The sequence below is a fragment of the Macaca nemestrina genome, chromosome 1 (assembly GCF_043159975.1).
Source record: "Macaca nemestrina isolate mMacNem1 chromosome 1, mMacNem.hap1, whole genome shotgun sequence".
NCBI classification, from domain to species: Eukaryota; Metazoa; Chordata; class Mammalia; order Primates; family Cercopithecidae; genus Macaca; species Macaca nemestrina.
The window spans coordinates 135,457,578-135,470,401 of record NC_092125.1 but is presented as its reverse complement, the minus strand read 5'-3'; the positions used below and the strand labels follow the sequence as shown (position 1 = coordinate 135,470,401).

At 35.0% G+C, this 12,824-nt stretch overlaps 1 protein-coding gene and 1 long non-coding RNA gene across 6 annotated transcripts in view; both read right to left on the bottom strand.

Moving 5' to 3' along the window:
* LOC105485445 (dihydropyrimidine dehydrogenase) overlaps positions 1 to 12,824 on the bottom strand; it is an 875,814-nt gene that overhangs the window by 732,711 nt on the left and 130,279 nt on the right. The window lies entirely within an intron of this gene.
* Positions 1 to 12,824, bottom strand: part of LOC139357473 (uncharacterized) — a 67,488-nt gene that overhangs the window by 39,349 nt on the left and 15,315 nt on the right. Inside the window, exon 2 of the long non-coding RNA XR_011610687.1 lies at positions 10,358 to 12,803. This is a non-coding gene — a long non-coding RNA (uncharacterized lncRNA). The remainder of the gene's footprint in view (positions 1 to 10,357; positions 12,804 to 12,824) is intronic.

The following is a 12,824-nucleotide window of genomic DNA, read 5'->3' as shown; positions in this document are numbered from 1 at the left end:
TTGTTAAAATATAGCATATACCTGAAAGAATTTGGGTGGAAATAAAAAGCTTAGTACATAACTAGTGAGGGATAAAATTGTGTAAACTGTTCTCTTTTTGCATGGAAGTTCCTAACTTCTAGACTAGTTAACCATTGCTTCATATTTTATGCTTTATTTCTCCGGGTTTGAGGAAAAAAAAAAAACACACAAACAAACAACAACAACAAAAAAACAGGTCACTATGAACTAAGAACAGTCCTTAGAATATTCATGCATTCTCCTATTTTCTATACAATAGTAATGAAAAAAAGTGAACATTTGGTCAATTACAGAAAATACTACTACAAATTTCAAGTTATATATGCACACAAATAATACCTAAATTCAGAAAGAAAATAAAGCCTCTCATCTTGTTTTACAGATTTCCCAGTAGGATACTTCATATTGGCAGTGAAAATATTTGAAAGCATAACTTAATAAGCCATAATTGCATCAACATCTAAAGTAAAATGAAATAAGTGAGACTTTTATCCTAAACAGTGAAATAGATCATAATGAAAACACTTCGGAAATAAAGAAGTTTCAAGATGCTATATCACAACTGCTGGCTTAAATTGTCAACCTGCATTTCTAGCCTGCATTTAGAATAATGGCAGTCATCCATGGCAAAGTTCCCCTGCTAGTCTGTAATACATGAAGAAGAAGAAAGAGGTCTATTTACAAGATTCAACTTACCCTTAGGCAGAGAAGTAGCAAACACTTTAAAGAACAATTCTTGGCAAAGACTGCAAGTCTAAGGCAAACCATTTAAAATAACGATCCTTCTGCAATTTTTATGATGTCCTCCATTTGTTCAAAAAAAAAAAAAAGCTGAATCTTAAGGGAAATTCTGAACAAACAGAAGTTCCATTGAACTAGGCTATGACAATAATAGAGCACTTTTAAAAACCAAGTTAATCTCAAAATTTTCTTTTCTGAAAAGAGGTGAAGATATTTAAATGTAAGTGCTAAAATATAAGCATATATAAACATTGATACTATCGTAATCAACAGCTTTGACATGGAGATCACTCTACCATTGACCTTTATTGGTCACCTGCTGCATTCATACAAGAGACAAGATTTAGTAATAAAACTTCCTCTAGAAAAATCACACTGTAGTAGAGAGGTAGGTAGGTTAAATTATCATTGCAACACAATGTGAAAACTACTTTATTCATAGTAAGTGGTAGCTTTTCTTCAAAGATGGTGCCAACAATCCCTCCCATCCCTGTCTATGTCCGTGATGTTTATCCCATGAAGAGATACATAGAACCACAACAGCAGCCCATGAGGTGTGTGCAGGAGGTGGGGCAGCTTTGGGGAAGAAACAAGGCTAAGAAGGAGCCACATTGACAGAGACTTGGGACCTACATTCCCTTCCCTTGAATCTGGACTACTTTGTGAGTTTCAATGACCAATAAAATGACGGCAGAAGTGATGCTGTATCAGTTTTGAACCTGGTTTTAAAGAAGCTTGGTAACTTCCACTTTTGCTCCTTTAGAATCCAGACCTCTAGGTTGTAAGATACTATTTAGCCTACCAAAGGAGGAGAAGCCATATGAGAAAGAAGAAAGATACCTCAGCTGACAACCAGTACCAACTGTCAACTACATGAGAGACCGTCTTCGTGCTGCCAGCATCAGCGGTGCTCCCACATCACTGAAATAGTTTGAATGAGCTCAAGGAAGACCAATGGAACTACCCACTGAGTCCAGCCAATTGACACACTTGCAAAAAATTGTAAGTTTTTATTGCATTAGGTCACTGAGGTCTGGAAGGTTGATTATGTAGCAATTGATAACTAACATGAAGTGAGGAAAAAGTGATCAAGGAGTACATAGGCCTATAGAATCTAACCTGATTTTCCCAAGGCTAATCAGCTAATAAAGGACAGAAAGGCAATTCCCCTGAATTCTCATCCAGGATTGAATAATATTGCAAAGGCAAAAACACAAGCTGTATTCTTTTTGTTGTTGTTGTCATTGTTGTTGTTTGTTTGTTTGTTTCCAGGCAAACTCTGGCTGTATGGCCCAGGCTGGAGTGCAGTGGCACCATCTCAGCTCACTGCAACCTCTGCCGCCCAGGTTCAAGTCATCCTCCTACCTCAGCCTCCTGAGTAGCTAGGACTACAGGCATGCACCACCATGCCTGGCTAATTTTTGTATTTTTTGTAGAGATGGGGTTTCACCATGTTACCCAGGCTGGTCTTGAACTGGTGAGCTCATGAGATCCACCGCCCACCTAGGCTTCCCAAAGTGCTGGAAACAAGTTGTTTAATGCAAACACCTGTGGCTGAATAAAACCTTAACCCAAGAAATAACCTGCACTGGGGTACACATTAGTACCTTCATTCAAGAATAAATTCATAGTGACCCAGAATCTGGCTAATGTCCACATAACAGCCCTAATTTGAGTATAAAATTAATATACTAATTACCCAGTATTAAAAATTTGAAAGCAATATCCATATATTACATATTTCAGAAGCAAATATAACTGATCACATGAGCTGACCCTCCCTCAGAAATGCTTTATATGAGACACAGTTTAATGATATGGCTTCTGACTATACTGGGAGCATCAATTATTTAACAGCATTTCTTTCTTTTGCAAAATTGAATCCAAAGCTATTATTTGCATGCTTACTATTGATCAGTAAGATACAAAACCCTGCATTGTAAATTCTAGTAGTTTGAATTCTGGGAAATAGTTTAGGAATATGAATTTTAGGCTTTAGCCCTCAGAAAATAAATCACATTATTTATTATAGATGATAAGGAAAATTTTAAATAGCCTTGTTTTTTCTGTGCTTTTTTTCTCACCTCCCACACTTCCCGCCAAGCCCATATGACCTCATGCTGGCCTAAGTTCCTTTGCTATTTCATAATTTTCTCAAAAGCAATATTTGAATAACAAAATTAAGAATAACATAAATATGTCTTCTTATATATACCTCGTGAAAGACTCCGTGTCCACAAATCACTCAGCTCCCTTCCTCGAATCAACATGCTCAACCTCCAAGTACAGCTGATCTCAGCTAGTTATTAGCATGCAGCTTTAACACAATATGATTATTTTATATACTGCTTTAAGTCTTTGATAGACTTAGAGAACGATGGTTTTGAAAAACAAAAAAGGAAGCCCTTCAAGATTGCAAGGGAGAAATATCAAGTTAAGCAACAGAGAAAAACCACAATAGCATCACTTGAGGTATCTGTGGGAGGTGGGGCAGCTTTGGGGAAGGAACAAGTCTAATGAGGAGTCACATTAACAGAAACCTGGGACCTACATAGTAAACTTTTCATCTACCTCCCTCGAGAAATCATCTGGAATCCCCACACTGCTTACCATTTTCTAAGAGCGAACTCTTTCTGGTATTGGAGAAAAATGATCAATTCTGTCTCAAAGTTGGCCTAGATTCAAAACGAATATTCTTCATGGACCCAGCTGACTTCAGGATCACATGCTTTTTACACAGAAAAGTTGCTGCTGAAAGAGGTCACTTTTCTTGCATAAGAAGGAGAGCAATGATACTAATATGTGAATCTCTAATAGTTCTTTCTTAAACATACTGAAAAGGATGATACAAAGCCCGGAAGGATTCTACACCAGAGGACCCTAGAGAGAACTGATTTTCTACAGAATTTACGCATTTCAAACAAAAATACAATGTTTTCATGGAGGGCACAGAATAGTCTGCAACAATGTGATTTATATGGCTCTCTTACTTTTCTGACATTTGTTTCAGAAAACTTGCTTGAATACATTCTATTTTTCTGCAAAATGTGGATAATACCATATGTTGAAAAAGTAAAAACAGTGTGGTTATTTTCTGTGTTCTCACCATTTGGATATTATTTCTTACTCTCTTCACATCTCTTTTTTACTCATCTTTAGAATTCTTCAAAAGACTAGGCTCATGTTAGGTCACATATTGGAAAAAGTAGAATTACTAGAAAGACATTCTGTTGAGTTCAAAAGATTCAATTAGGAAAAAAAAAATCAACAGGTAATTTTAATCAAATTTGTAGGCATGATTAAAGATTATCTACAATTTTCACATGTCCTTATTTGCTTTAGTATAAGCTGCTATCGAAAATAAATTTCCAGTTATCTATTAAACTACTGAAAGACATTTTATGAATAGGTAAGTTATTCTGTTGAGCTTACAGCTTATTTATTAATTTTTATATACTCAGTAAGAAAAAAAGGCAGTTGGTTCATCCAAAGTTACGTCTAAGTAAAAGTTTAATACACAAGGTACATAAACACAGATTTTTCTCATAAGACATCAGGATTACCCACAGTTCTCAAGTGGCATGATTCACATTTTTAAGGAATATTTAATGCTTCTCTTTTATTAAATGCTTTCCACAACATTGTGGGATGTATTGTATTTCTGACCCCTTCCTACCAAATGTCAGAGAACCTACCAATCATTGTGACAATCAAAAATATCTCCATACATTTCTAAATGTCCCTCAAAAGACAGGAACACCCAGTCACCCAGTTAAGAACTACTAGACTCACAATATGATTCAGGAAGGAAAACATCTTCACAAAATTAAAACCACTGAAACCTCTGCTTACTTTGGAAAGCGTGATTTGCTTTTGCAACTGTAGCATTAGAGTAGTGGAACAAGTTTTGTGGTCTAGTGTATATTCATACTACAGGTGTGCTAAATTTGAATTATGTGTAAATTTTTTGAAGGAGTCAGTAACTTGCATTTTTGATAACGCAGAATGTCTCCAGGGAAGCCATGTTTAAGTCTAGTAACTAAATGTGATGGTCTGGTTGTGAATCAGTTGACCTCAGATACAGTTTCTACTACTTTGAAAACTCCTTTCTTCTGAGAAAAAGAATAATTAAATGACAGTGTATCGACTAACCTAATTTATCCTATTCAGTTTCCCACACTGAGGACAGAGAACAAAACAAGCATTTTATACACCTGTCTAAAGCTATTCTGATCACTAAAATTTGTACACTCAAATATTTAGCTACACCAATATTGTAATGGATCTTTTTTATGTTACATTGTAGGAAAAGACAAAGAAGTAGAAATATAGAAAAAAGTTAGCAATGGGAAAAAAAGAAAAAACCAAAATACTGTCAATATCCTATTGCTCTATGAAGCACAGTGCTCATAATATTTTGAGTCTGAGAAACCAATTACAAAAAAACTATATTTTTAAATGCTTTCGCTGATGGAATGGATTCATGCTTCTTAATTGTTCTAGGTCTAAGAGAACCTTTCACCTGCTAACTTCTATTACGCATAGTCATAATGCAGTACAGAGTGAAGATATTTCCATTAACAACTATTTTTGGTATGCCCATTAGACACGAGGAAGGATAGTGCAGTAAAAAGACCTTAACCATAGATACTCCCGACACCAAACTAGTCATATGGCCTTGCCCATCTCCCAAAGAGAAAAAGAAAAATACTGGTACTGAGCTCTGTTTTTTTTTTTTTCTTTTTTTTTGAGATAGAGTCTTGCTCTGTTGCCCAGGCTGGAGTGCAGTGCTGCGAGCTTGGCTCACTGCAACCTCTGTCCCCCAGGTTCAAGCATTTCTCCCTGCTTCAGCCTCCCAAGTAGCTGGGACTACAGGAGGCCGCCACCACACCCAACTAATTTGTATATTTTTTAGTAGAGAAAGGGTTTCACCATGTTGGCCAGGCTGATCTTGAAATTGTGACCTCAGGTGATCTGTCCACCTTGGCGTCCCAAAGTGCTGGGATTACAGGCATGAGCCACCATGCCTGGCCACTACTGAGCTCTTTAGTCTGCATCAGACCTTCTTAATGCTAAATACTTTACATGCATAGTTTTCTCACTTAATGTTTACTGCATGCCATCATCATTATCTCCATTTTACAGATGATGAAACTAAGCCTCAATCATATCAAAATGCCCATAAAATTTCATGAAAATAAGAGAATGACACTTCATCTCAGTGCTTGTCCTCTCAGAACCAGTAATCCCAGTCTAATCATGAGGAAAACATGAGACAAATCCTAAGTGAGGCACACTCTACAAAATACTTGACCAATACTCCTCAAAAACTGTCAAGGTCATCAAAAATGGGTAAGTTGGACAAACTGCCACAGCCAAGAGGAGCCTCAGGAGACATAATACATAAATATAATTTGGTATCCTGGATGGAATTCCAAATCAGAAAAAGAACATTATGTAAAAACTAAGGAAATACGAATAAAGTATGAACTTCCATTAATAATAATGTATCAATACTGGTTCATTAATTGTGACAAAGCACATTTATATAAGATGTTAAAGATAAAGGAAACTGACTTGGTGTAGGTGGGAAATCTCTATATAGTGTACTATCTCTGCTTTTTTTCTGTAACCCTAAAACTATTCCTAAGTTTTAAAATATATTTTAAAAAACTACCATGCTGAGAAAAAAAAATTAAAGTCCTTACAAGATGGAAAGATATACTATGTTCATGGGTCAGAAGACTCAATTTTGTTAAGATGTTGATTCCCGGCCGGGCGCAGTGGCTCAAGCCTGTAATCCCAGCACTTTGGGAGGCCGAGATGGGCAGATCACGAGGCCAGGAGATCGAGACCATCCTGGCTAACACGGTGAAACCCCGTTTCTACTAAAAAATACAAAAAAAAAAAAAAAAACTAGCCGGGCGAGGTGGCCAGCGCCTGTAGTCCCAGCTACTCGGGAGGCTGAGGCAGGAGAATGGCGTGAACCCGGGAGGTGGAGCTTGCAGTGAGCTGAGATCCGGCCACTGCACTCCAGCCTGGGCGACAGAGCAAGACTCTGTCTCAAAAAAAAAAAAAAAAGATGTTGATTCCCCTCAAGTTGATGTATCAAGTCAACACAGTCCCAATCAAAATCCTAGCAGACGCTTTTAGTAAAAATAGACAAACTTATTCTAAAATTCGTATGGAATTTCAGGTGACCTAGAATAGCCAAACCTTATAAAAAGGAAAACTAACTTTGAGAACTATAACTAACTGCTTTCAAGACTCACTGTGAAGACAATATGATACCAGTGTTAACACAGAAAACAGATGAATGCCACAGAATACAAAGTCCAGAAAGAGACCCACAAATATATTGACAACTGGTTTTCATAAAAGTGCAAAGGCAATTCAGTGGAGAATAGAGTCTTTTCTACAACAGTGTTAAAACAATTGGATGCCCATACGAAAAAACAAAAAACAAACAAACAAAAAAACTTTGATCCATAACTCATACCATATATAAAATTTAATGTAAAATGTAACCTAGAGCCAAATGTATAACACAAAACTATAAAACTTCTAGAGGAAAACATGGCAGAAAATCTTTGCAACCCTAGGGAAGACAAATATCTTTTTAGATATGATACCAAAATACACATCATAGCACAAGAAATTGATAAATTTAACTTTATCAACAATAACAATTTCTGTTCTTTAAAACATCTGGTTGTTGTATTTTGTTAGTTAGTTAGTTTGTTTGTTGTTTGAGACAGGGTTTCACTCCAGTCGCCCAAGCTAGAGTGCTGTGGTGCAATCATGGCTCACTGCAGCCTCAACTTCCCGGGCTCAGGTGATTTTCCTACCTCAGCCTCCCAAGTAGCTTGGGAATACAGGCATGCACCACTATGCCCGGCTAATTTTTGTATATTTAGTAAGGAGAGAGTTTCACCATGTTACCCAGGCTGGCCTCAAACTGGGTTCAAGCAATCCACCCACCTCAGCCTCCCCAAATTTTGGGATTACAGGCATAAGCCACCAGGCAGGGCCAAAAGACATTCTTAAGAGAATGAAAAGACAACCCACATACTAGGAGGAAATATTTTCAAGGCACATATCTGATAAGAACGTGAATCCATAATATTTTTTAAATTCTCAAAAATCAATAATAACAGAAACAAGCTGACCAAAAAAATAAACAAATGTCTTAAACAGACACATTACCAAAGAAGACATACAGATGGCATAAAACACCTGAAAAGATACTCAACATCATTCACCATTATAGAAAAACAAATTAAAAATGTTAAAGACTGATCATACATGTTTACAGTTAACATATGTTATTTTTGTTTTGTTTTTAAATCTCTATTTTAAAAAGCTTGTTTGACCTATATTCCATTCACCTAAGAGTACATACTATCAACATGACTTACTACCATTGATGTCAATCTTGATTCCCTGGCTGAGGCAGTATTTTTCAGGTTTCTCGTCTGAAAAGTTACTCTTTTCCAACTCTTTACATACTATACTTTTCGGAAAAAAGTCACTACACCTATTTCACACTTAAAAAGTGAGAAGCCAAGCTTCACTTATTTCAGGGCAGGGTACATAGGTTTGTAGTACACATGTCTTTCACATCTTTCACAAGTCAGATTTATCCCTAGTATTCTATAATTTTTATGCTATTTTGAATGGCATTGTTTTTAAGTTTTAATTTTCAATTATTTGTTGTGATTAGAATATATTTGATTTTTGTATATCAATCCTGCAATATGTCTAATCTTATTTGTTCTAGTACCTTTTTGTAGATCACATTAGAATTTCTTTGTAGAGAACAAATAAGAGTAGCAAATAAAATAATTTTACTTATTTATTTACAAAATAATAATAATAATGTGAGAAAGCAGTCTTAACTAATGGGATGTGCAGAGAGCCCAGTTAAAGTCATACTTCTTTATGTAAAGTTACCAGCGTTGGGTAACTTCAAAAATGGGTGGCAGAAAAATTTATGTAAGAAAATGATTATTTTTAATTTCCTACCCTCTCTAAAAAGACATTTAGCAATGGGAGGCAGTTTACTACATATTCACCATATTTCATTCATTCATTCAACAAACATGCGTACCTAAAAGTTTCATCAAATTATTTTATTCTATCATGTATCAATTTTCTAACTGCTAAAAGTATATGATTTATAGTGTTAGAATGATAAATACCCAATCCACTACTCAACATTTAGTGACAGATATTAACTGTTAGCTATATGCTGATCTTACTAACAGAATACATAAAATACATTTAAAAAGCAAAATAACATAGAATGGAGACTAAAGATCATCATGTACATTGACGCAACTAAAAACAAACATTCCTACATAAATTCAACTCATTTCTATAATTTTACCTTTGTCTTAGCAACTCCACTTTTTGGCATAGTGAACAATTCATATTTCACATGCGTTCACCATTGTAGCTTTTTAAAAAATAATGGACATACTATACACACTCCTATAATATTATTTTATATTTCACTGCTGAAATTTTAATTAACATATACACATAATAAAAACAGTAAAAAATATGAGTTTCATTCTCTGGAAATTTCATTATTAAAATTACTGTCATTTTACAATGGTAACATCTCATTTTGCTGTGCCCTAGGTATACTGAAACGCTATTTTTATTACAATAAAATGCAATAAAAACAGTTCTTCCCTGTGTTACTGTTATTTTGAAATCTCCTTATAAATTTTCTCCTAATGAGGGTAGGCTGTCATCAATAGATGCCCCCATTAAAATATGACAATGATGTTAATAGCTTAAAACTTGTACTGTACAGTTCAAAATTCACTTTTACACATATCTCTTTTCATCTACATACCAATTCTGTTAGGTGAATATACTTATCCCCATTTTACAGATGTATCCCCATTTATATGACAATGATCATAATAGCTTAAAACTTTTATTGTACAGTTTAAAATTCACTTTCACACATATCTCTTTTAATTCACATAACAATTCTGTTAGGTAGGCATTATTATTATCCCAGTTTTATAGATGTAAGTACTAAAGCTTAAGTTGTTTTCCTTGTCCTAAGCTACACAGCTAAGTTCATTTTTCTCCACTGCTTTTAATCACATTAAATTGATGATCCTTCTATTCAACATATGGAGTTAATGTTCTATGAAAATAAAACTGGAATCTCTCAGTCTACATTGATCACAAATTGAATGTATCCTCTCAACACACTGTTTCAGTCTATTATATCTTTGATAGAAGTGAACATCCTAATTATGCCCATGAGTTACATATATGAAATGCCTTCACCCCACTTTAATAAAACTCTTTGTTAATGCCAATATAAAAAATACTCTATATGAATTGGTAATTGTGAAAAGAGAGTCAGGGAGAGAGTCTGAACCAACAAAAGAGGAAAACATAGGAAGGAAAGGGAAAGACAAAGAAGGAGGGTGAGACAGAGAAGAGAGAACAAACATCCAGGAGTAGTGATGTGAATTATTTGCTTAGTTACCACAAAAGTAATAATTACACTGTAACTCTGTGGGAACAATGGAAATTTCACAGTAGCTCACGTTACTGTTATCACCTTATATCCTGATAACTGTGAAATTAATTTGTGGCACTACTGTATGTGTCGGCCATAAGCTGTTCCCTTGGTAACAGTATTATGCTACCATAGAGAAGGAATGTTTGGCAGTAAAATGGGCAGCAGCAAGCTGATTACACAGGGAAAAGCTTCTATCTAAATACACATAGCATAACAATCACCCCTGGAAAAACTACATGGCTTACCAAAAGAGTTCTCTCTGTTCACTGTCCATTATCTGTTGGCTGAACTAGTTCAAATGAATAACAAGTAATGATCAAATTACCGGTTTATATTTTACAACAGAGTCTTATCTTTTAAAAAAAAATGCAAGAAGGAAATACAAAAATGTAATACATTTCTCTTGCTTTCTTTTCTATTTCCTCCCCTGAAATTATTACTATGCTATTAGAAGCCATGCAAACGCATATATACACAAATATACATATGCTTCAATGAAAAGCAGGCATGCAGCTGATAGCTCGGCAACCCTGAGGTATAAACAAAGATACCAGACATATTTTTTAAAATAATTTTGCTTAAGGAAATTCATTTCAGTAGGAAGATCAGTTACTCTGCTGTCTCCTACCTACAAAGTTACAGAAGGAAAAGTTCAACATTTGGCCAAAAGGATAGTAGCTTACATTTCTTCTTCTTTTTTTTTTTTTTTTTTCTTTTTCCAGCACATAATTTTGAAGAGAGAATACACTAAAATGGAAGAACATAACTACATGACATCATAAGAAATCCTGAATTAGAAGTGTATCTTTGAAAGGTCATGCATCCTGAGCTGCCAACGGCTTAACAACCAGAGGCAGAGGCCAGCTTTGCCAGCTCACTGCTTCTACTCATCTTTCATGATACTAGCCAGGCTGAACATAGTTCCAGGATGATAATAAATTGGCTGGGCATGCTGTTTATATTAGTTAGTATGTACTGCCTGTACTAAACCAAGTATCATGAGGCCAGCACTATTTTGCCATTTTTCAGAAAGAAAATATGAACCCTTCAAAACACAGCAAGCCTTTTTAAAAGTATATATTTGATTTTGAGATAATCAGTATGTATGCAGGGATATGACTGCATCTTAAGATTTATGATAAGTTCTGATGAGTAATATTTTCTTTCTACATGCAAGGCAAAGTTAATAGTAACTAGAAAGTCTTTATTTGGCATATCATAGATTTCTGTCGACCAAAACAACTAACTCTGGGAAACATAAGGTTCTGACAACTTTAGAAGAGTTAAGTCACAGACAAAAGTTTATTGGATCTTAGTTGGCTCCTACCCACCAATTCTTTCTTTTCCAAATAGAACATAATAGATTTTCAATATGTGTTAAATAACTGAAAAAATATCCTCAAAAGTCTTTTTTGGCCATCTTCCCAACAAGAACATGGTCCTAATCTATATGTAGAGTCCTTTGCTCTGACATCTATTCCTCCAGAATTATTCTCCTAACTCATATGTCTGGATGGTCTTGCTGAATTGTTATAGAAAACTAAGAATGTGAACTATGAAATGTATTTTTAAATTTTTATAACCATCTAGTCATACACAGAATAACCACAAACTGAGCTAATAAACCATGGTTTCACAGAATTCCTTGTGACAATCAAGTAAATAGTGAAATAGTTTCTGCTATTACGATTTTATCACTTATTCAGTGTATGACCATGGGCAAACATCTTCACCTCAATCCTGTGAGGTGGGTACTATTATTATACCCATTTTAAGTATAGATTTCCAATATTTGTTAAATATTCAATATTTGTTATTATAAAATGGGTGTAACAATAGTACCTACCTCACAGGATTGAGGTGAAGATATTTGTCCGTGGTCATACAAAATGAGCATAATAATAGTACCTACCTCACAGGATTGTTATAAAGAATAAACAAGATAATCTATACAAAGTAACACATTATTGAAAAATTAAATGATCAAAATAAAGCTTGATGTTATTGTTATACTTTATTTAAGAAATACGTCTCAAGTATTTTAAAATGTATTCACTTCAGTTATTTGAAGTTTCATCTGCCATATCACAGAGCACATATATGTTCAGAAACATCTGTTAAGTATCTCTATGTACCAGATAATAAAGGTGGTATCAAAGACAGAAAAGGCATTGTATCAGGCAGACAGGAGTATAAAGTCCAGCCTTGCCACTTATGAGAGTCCCATCTTCAAATTATGGAACCTTTCTGAATCTCCATTTTCTGTCTATAAAAAGGGGTAGACATTATGTCTCTTACCTGCTTATCATTAAATTAAAATTCATATTCCTTTCTATGGCAAGGAAACAAGTCCTATATAGTCTCGTAACTCATCTTCCTCCACCAAGCTTCATCCACACTGCCTTCTTTAGGTCAAGCTTGTTCCTATATCAAGGTGTGCCTGGAAGTCTTTACACTGTGCTACAGTGCTACACCTCCTCTAGCCCTATAGAATGGAAAATGGAAG